Below are 7577 nucleotides of genomic sequence, written 5' to 3'. Positions count from 1 at the left end.
GCTAAATGATGCTGGGAGGGAAAGAAGAGGGAAAGAGCATGGGGAGGCAGCCTAAGGGCTTCTGAGGACTAAAGCTGGGCAAAGCCAGGAGCTGCACGGTCTCCTGGATGGCGCATAGAGCTTCCTCAGCCCTACTGTCTTCCCTACTCCCTTTGTCCTGTATTGTTTTTCATTTCCCTATTTTCATGTGTATCATACACCACCTAGTACAGGGCCAGACACACAATAAACAGATATGTATTAAGTACTTATTGAGTGAATAAGTGCCTACAGAAGACACATGCCTCCCCATCCCTCCCCAAGACAGGACAGGGATGTCCTGTGTGGAACACAGCTAGGTCCGGCTCAGTAACTACTGACTAGAAGGGGCTGTAATTTAGAGGTTGGCCTGCTACATAGGGTGAGGTAGGCACCTGTGGCTGGGAACTTAACACATACTAAGAAATCACTCACAAATAACTAGAAGGAGGATACTGAATGTCCCCAACACAAATAAATGATAAATGTTCAAGATGATGAATATGCTAATTACCCTGATCTGATCCTGTACAATATGTGTATTGAAACATCACTATGTACCCCAGAAATAGTTACAATTGTTATAACTCAATTAACAAAATAAAAGGAAAAAAGAAAACCAAAGTATTCACAAAATGGCTGGAGCATACTCATGGGCACTGCAGAATCAAGGATAGGAGATCTGAGCAGAGAGGCAGCATACAGTACTCAAGAAAATAGCAAGGCAGGACTGATTCCAAGAACCAGGAGAAAGCTGAGTTTTCAAGAGAAAGGAAATGAAAAAGAGAGAGAGAGAAAAAAAAACAGCTTTTTTATCCAGTGCCTTCTTTGTACCAGGCACTCTTCACTGACCTTATCACATATATTCTTCAAAACAGGACCCAAATGAATTCTTGCCTCTATTTGTTCAATAAATGGAAAACTAATAGAAAAGCTGTGAATTTGCAGCATAGTATAGTAGCTTAGTGTAGACTTAGCTGCCTGGGTTTGGCTCCTGCTCTGTCACTTATTAGCTGTATGACCCTGGGCAAGTTAGTTAACCGCTCTGTTCCTTAGTTTCCTCTTAGAGGAAAATGAGGATAATAATAGTACCTGCTTCATAGAATTATTATAAAGTTTAAGTGAGTTACTATTTACAAAGCACTTAGAACAGTGCTTTGTAAGCACTGTTCTATATATATATATATAACAGTTATATAAGTGTGTGGTAAATAAATTAATATTCCCAATGTTATACAGCCATTATGAGAAGTAGGCAGGACTTGAGCCCAGGTCCAAATACTTCAGTACTAGCACAATTCCTACCTCTTCCATAAACCTCAAGTTTGACTTCTCTTCAAGGACTCCTTGAAGTCCTGTATCCCCCAGGAAACTTACCCAGTCCAAGCCTACTTTGATTCCCTGCTTCATATCCAGTTTCAGACTGCTTGCCTAATGATTTGAATTCTTCCTGCACATTATCTTGTTTTTCAAACTAGTTCATACACCTCTTTTTGAGGAGTTCACTTTTTTATTTTCACATTCCAAAGTACCTAGCATTTCCTCTGTGTATTGAGTTCAAACACTGAGTGGTCTTAAAGTTTTGAGTACTTGCTAAGTGGCTGGAGCATAGTCATGGGCACTGCAGAAGCAAGGGTAGGAGACCTGAGCAGAGAGGCAGCATATTGTATTCAAGAAAATAGCAAGGCAGGACTGATTCCAAGAACCACGAGAAAGAAATGTATATGGCAGGCCATAGAGGTCCGGAATCATTTGGTCTTATGTACTCACATTTTCCACATCTGCCCATGCATTTTAACAGTTTTTGTTTCATACCTAACCAATGGCTGAAAGAAATAGACATTCTGGTTTTTAACTCATTCTATATAAAGTTTTAGTATGGTTTTTGTATTTTTTAAACAATTCTCTCAGCTATTATCATTTTAAAGCATTTGCTGAAGCACAATTAGTACAAGTGTGAGAGAGAAACAGAGACAGACTGAGAAACAGAGAAACAACATGGCACCACCAACGTTCCCGTAAAAACATAATTTTCTATGTTATCCCTCCCCAGGCATATGGCACTGAGTCATAATAAATAACAGTAATGGAAAATGGCCAAATGTACTTGGTATACTGGAGCTAAGTACAAAAGGAGATATAGAGTTAGTTTTAAGATACACTCTATTTCTAAAGTGCTTTCAAAGCCTTAAATATACTGAACAGTCATATCTCTGAAGGGAAAGAAATGTACATACGTTCTAAAAACACTTGCTGAGATAGTAAATGAATGTGCTCGATTTCCCTGATCAGAGCCTTTCATTCCAATTTGATGCAAGCCATAAATGAAATGACTTGGCTGATTATAAGTCAGCTCCCCATGAACATTTGTTTACATCTGAAAGCCACCACACATAATTGCTGTCTCTGCTCAGGGGAGGCCCAGCTGGGATTACAAGAACTGTTGCAAGGTTCTACTGAGGTGTGATCACCAGTTACGGCATGAACCTGGCACTGCATGTCCACACTCTGTCTGCTTTGGCAATTGGATCCATCAGTCTTCCTCCTTCACACAGCTAAAATTAGCTAGAAGACAGCAGAAGTCTTGGGAAGGAAAACATGGGGCTGTAAATAACATTCAGACCCCAAGTCTGCTTTGCTCCTGAGAAATAGCGTGTGATTATACAGTAGTTACTGTGTTCTTCCAAAAGCCAATAATAGTACATTTTCATTGATGAAGGGAAGGGTGAGATTGAGGATAAGGCAGGATAACGGGCATACCATAAACATTGATTTCTCTGAAAAAATGGAAATTGGCAATTTGCCTTAATCGTTTTCTTTTGAAGAAAAAAAATGGGTCTACTCGATTTGAATAATAATGGGAGGTAAATGTGTAACTACGTCTTCCCTTTATTAACAAATTAAAATTTAAAATAAGCCAGTTTAACATCTGTATGTACATTGGGGATAATAATGGTATCTACCTCAAAGGTAGTTATGAAGATGAGTGAATTTAGAACTTTTATAACTTTTAGAACAGTGTAACTCTATATGTTTTCCAAATAAATGAATAAAGCCTAAGAAGAAAAAATCTATTAACATTATTATAATCTTTCATTTTGTGTAGCTAACATTCCCATTTAAATCACAGCATGTAAAAATTTTGTGGTACAATATTCCTTTACATATCTTACACATAGCACACATTTACTTTCTGATTGTAATGTGACCCAAAAGAAGTTAAATCCGAGCTTGAGAGTCAATATCATTGCCTCTAGCATTACCAATTTATTGCATATTCTTAGATAACTCATCCATCATCTTACTCCCTCTGATATACACATCTTAACTTAAAAAGGGTTATAGACCTCTATCGCAAATATGCTTAAAATGATCAAGGAAAGAGGTGAGATCATAATTCCTTACCCTTGTATTTACTGTTAACAAATAATAATAAAGACAGATTTCCAGACTTGGTCTGTTGTTGCTGTTTTTCTTCATGTTCAAATCTTATCAAATAAAACCCTCTGATTATGACTTAATAAAGAAGTCCCTTGAAGTTGATCATGTAAGTAACTCCAGTAACATTTCCAGAAGGTGGACTCATTAGAAAATGAGATTCAGATTAATGGGGGAGAAGGGGAGATTCTTCTTTCTTTATGTAATAAAACTGCTCACTGGGGCGAGGCTGCCCCAGCAGCGAGGACTTCCCTTCACTCCTGAATGAGGATAACACATGTGCTAACTGATCTAACCTCTTAGTTACAGATGATTAGAAATACAGCCCTTTACCAACCCCAGGACGTCACTCTTGCAGACAAACCATCAGCCCTGGTGACAACCCACTAGGAAAAAGGCTCATGAGGACCCAAAGTCCAGGCTGTCTTGGGTGGTTCTGGCTGAGCAGAATAAGCCTGAGGAGGAGGGAAAGGGAGGGAACACTAAATCTTTCTAATCATTCTCTCTAACCTCCCATGTCCCATAGGAGAATGTAATTTTGTTTCTGTGGAATTTTTTAAGTAAATGGTTCAGGTTTCCTTTGCTATTTATGGGGGCAAGACTGGCCTGTTATTACTGTACTGAGGTGTGATACCAAAGGCCTTTATAGCAATGGCAAGGTGGTATCCAATTCTGCCTCCCACTCAGACTTTAGGCAGCTCACTTTCCCTCTGCAGGCCTCATTTTCTTCATCAGTAATGGTGTTACCTGGTCTGTGAATTATTATGATTTTTTTTTTTTTTTTTTTGAGACAGGGTCTCACTTTGTGGCCCAGGCTGGAATGCAGTGGCACAGTCTCGGCTCACTGCAACCTCTGTCTCTGGATTCAAGTGATTCTCCTACATCAGCCTTCCGAGTAGCTGGGACTACAGGTGTGTGCCACCACACCCGGCTGATTTTTGTATTTTTAGTAGAAATGGAGGATTCACCATGTTGGCCAGGCTGTTCTCAAACTCCTAACCTCAAGTGATCCACCTGCCCTAGCCTCCCAAAGTGCTGGGATTACAGGCGTGAGTCACCGCGCCCGGCCCTATTATGATTTTTTTTAACTTACTTTGGCAAAAGAGATCATCCTCCCCTTTGAGCTCCCACTACGTTTTAGACACAACTTAGCCTCTCCACTTTCTACTCTGTCTGCTAATGTACTATTCCAATAGGCCTTGAACTCTTTCAGAGCATGGATTATATCTTACTTATATTTGTATTACTATCACCTCGAATGCAGTGAGCCCTCAAACATGTTTGATGAATAAATGAAGGAAGGAAGGCATAAATGAATACATGAGTGAAATGAGTTGAACTAGATATAGTCTGAGACCTCTAAACTGCAGGCTGGGGCAGTACTTTTCCATCCCAATTCAAACCACAGTTTGTATAGGTTCAGGCATAGATAGATAATTCAGAAGAACTGGAGAAATTATAGATGAGTGCTTTAAGTGTCTTGTATTTTGTACACTCTCTCCCCCAATTTTTACTCATCTTTGTCTTCTTCATCCTATGATGAGACCTATTTTCCTCTTTTCTAAGGCAAAGAAAAAAAATTGACATTTGCATTTCTCCACCAGACTGTGTCACTGTTTATTATAAAAATAATTCTTTTGAGCTCATTAAAAACAGCTCATATATGATACAGTATTTCCTTGGTAAATACAACCCTTTTTATACAAGCCTGCATCATTTTCCCCAGATGCACTCAAACTGATTATGTGCCATGACCAGCCAATCTTAGCCACAGAGTCCCCTCTTTCCACAATCATTGATGGCTGCAATTAGCATATGTGAAGTACTGCTAGGCAACCTCAGCATCTTTCCCCATGTGTCTGAAGACTTAGGCAGCCAGCTTTGGAGTGCAGGTCTTCTGGTCAGTGTAAGATTACCCAGATTGTACATGCAGTTGCAACTTCTGCCAGTTGTTTGAAGGTTCTGATTGCTTGAGTGACAGTTAAATGGGAGTGTGACTATAATACTGCTTAGACCTTTACATTTTACATAGGTCAGAGAAAAAAGCAACTTTGAAAAATGGAGTGTACTTAAGTAGTACATTTTTCAAAATTGTCATTGTTTTTTCTTTCTGCTATTCTGTGAAATATAAAAGGGCCAATGGTCATATACAAATAATGCAGGTGCTTCACTAAATAGGAAAGGGGAAGGAGAGTGAGAGAAAGACAGAGAGAGAGAAGGGGCACATAAGAAGGGAAATATGGAAATATGGAAGCACTGTTGTTTTCTCTCAATAGTGCTTCTATGAAGCAATGTTTCTAATGGACCTAGGAAGGCAGACCAAGGAGGACAGTATAAAGAAAGGCAGTGTAATTTAAACCAATGGTTCATAACAATGTGTAATGAATGACTAAGGCTTAGATCAAAGTCCAAAAGGAACAGTCCAGCCTTGGCTGTAAAAATCAAAAGTCAAAATATGCATTAAGGGTGGCCCTCTGTAGCCAGCACCATCCCTCTGCCGGTGCTCCTTGTCTCTAAAGGAAGCATATGCCACAGCAGCAAACTCTATTCACAAGTGAACATTCTTAAAGAATTATTTGTGTACTCCTTTACTGCATAATGGTCCAAGGACAGAACCCCCTGACTGTGCCATTGCACAATGCAATGGAAAAATTCAAAACTGGCAGCCCTGTGTTTGTAGCTTCCAAGAACCCTAACCAAGGTCAATCACCAGATACTTACTCTTTCCAGACAAAGCATTACAATGAGAAGCATCAGGGTTTTTTCACAGGAGTATAAAAATTTGGTTAAACATTGGGAAGGCATTGAAAGTTTTCCTACTCTTCTTTCCACTTGTGCTACGCAGTGTGCTGTGTGGAAGTAGGCTGCGTGCTCTGCCACCAAGAGTTGGCTGCATTTCAGTAGCAAAGAAGAAAGGCACCACAGTTATTATTTCTTAATATTCCTGAGGATGATTTCTCCTGAATCCTATTATGTATTTCTCAGCATGCTTTGGTTATGGGATCCTTGCCTTAAGTCCCTTTAACATTGTGACCTCCCAGAATTAAAAGGATGTTGAATACCACTGATTACATTTGTTTCTCAGTCCTAACCTGAGTCACAGTTCCTTTCAGAGGAGTAAAACACACATGCATCCAAGTTCTTTACATTTGAAAGATTTGGAATAAGTTGTCTAGCTTTTAGGATTCCTCAATCCAATCAACAGAGGTATTTCTCTTCACTAAGATGTTTCCTACATCAGCAGGACATCCAAATCATTCTTCACTTTGATTCTAGGGTAATGCCTACAGAGGGCCTGAAGGGAACGAGTGTGATTTAAGGGAGGCCTAGGGTTTTTAAAATAAGTGACTCCTGCTAAGTGCTTCAAGGCTTTGTTTTATAGAAGGTGAGGTCAGTGAAAGTGAAGTTATACTTAAATCATCAGGGAACAAGCTGATCTACTGTGTAATGACCACTGCCTGCCTAAAATGCAATGAGACCACTTTGAAGGAAACTCTCAGCACTTGAAACATCCAAGTGACCTTTGTCTATCAAAAGTAGCCTTTTCACTGCCAGTACTTCCCATTTTGGAACTCCTCTTGGGGAAATGTCCTTAGAGCCAGTATCTGAGTTGTAAAAGAAAAGCACAGTCATTTCTTCAGATACACACCTAGTTGGTGAACAAAAACAGCATTGCTCAGTTTGATCCAACGCCGCCCCCACACTGCATTAGACTTTGCTTCCAGAGGTGTCCTTTCCAAAAATTAAACCCACTCTCAGAAGACCAAACTTTTGCACCACTGAGAGTCATAAGAATGGGCTCAGAAGATAGTTTCCAAAGAGGAGCGTCATTAACCAAGCTGAAGTAAGTGTATAGCCCTAAAACGGACAGCACTAATTTATATTTAAATTATGAAATATTATTTAAATATTGTGTGTATGGGGGAAAAAATTTTAGTTTAAAGTGGATTAAAAAATCTAGGCTTCCCCATTTCTAACAATGGGGATCAAAAACTCTGACTTCAAAACGCTTTTGTGATAAACAATCAAGATATGTGGATATCTTTTGTAGACCCCGAGGTGCACATTCAAGAATAAGGTGTATGTGTATGTACGTAAACAAATATAGGCATTTGTACACA

Source organism: Papio anubis, chromosome X (assembly GCF_008728515.1).
Source record: "Papio anubis isolate 15944 chromosome X, Panubis1.0, whole genome shotgun sequence".
NCBI lineage: Eukaryota > Metazoa > Chordata > Mammalia > Primates > Cercopithecidae > Papio > Papio anubis.
The sequence above is the reverse complement of the archived record's forward strand: the minus strand, read 5'-3'. Positions refer to the sequence as shown.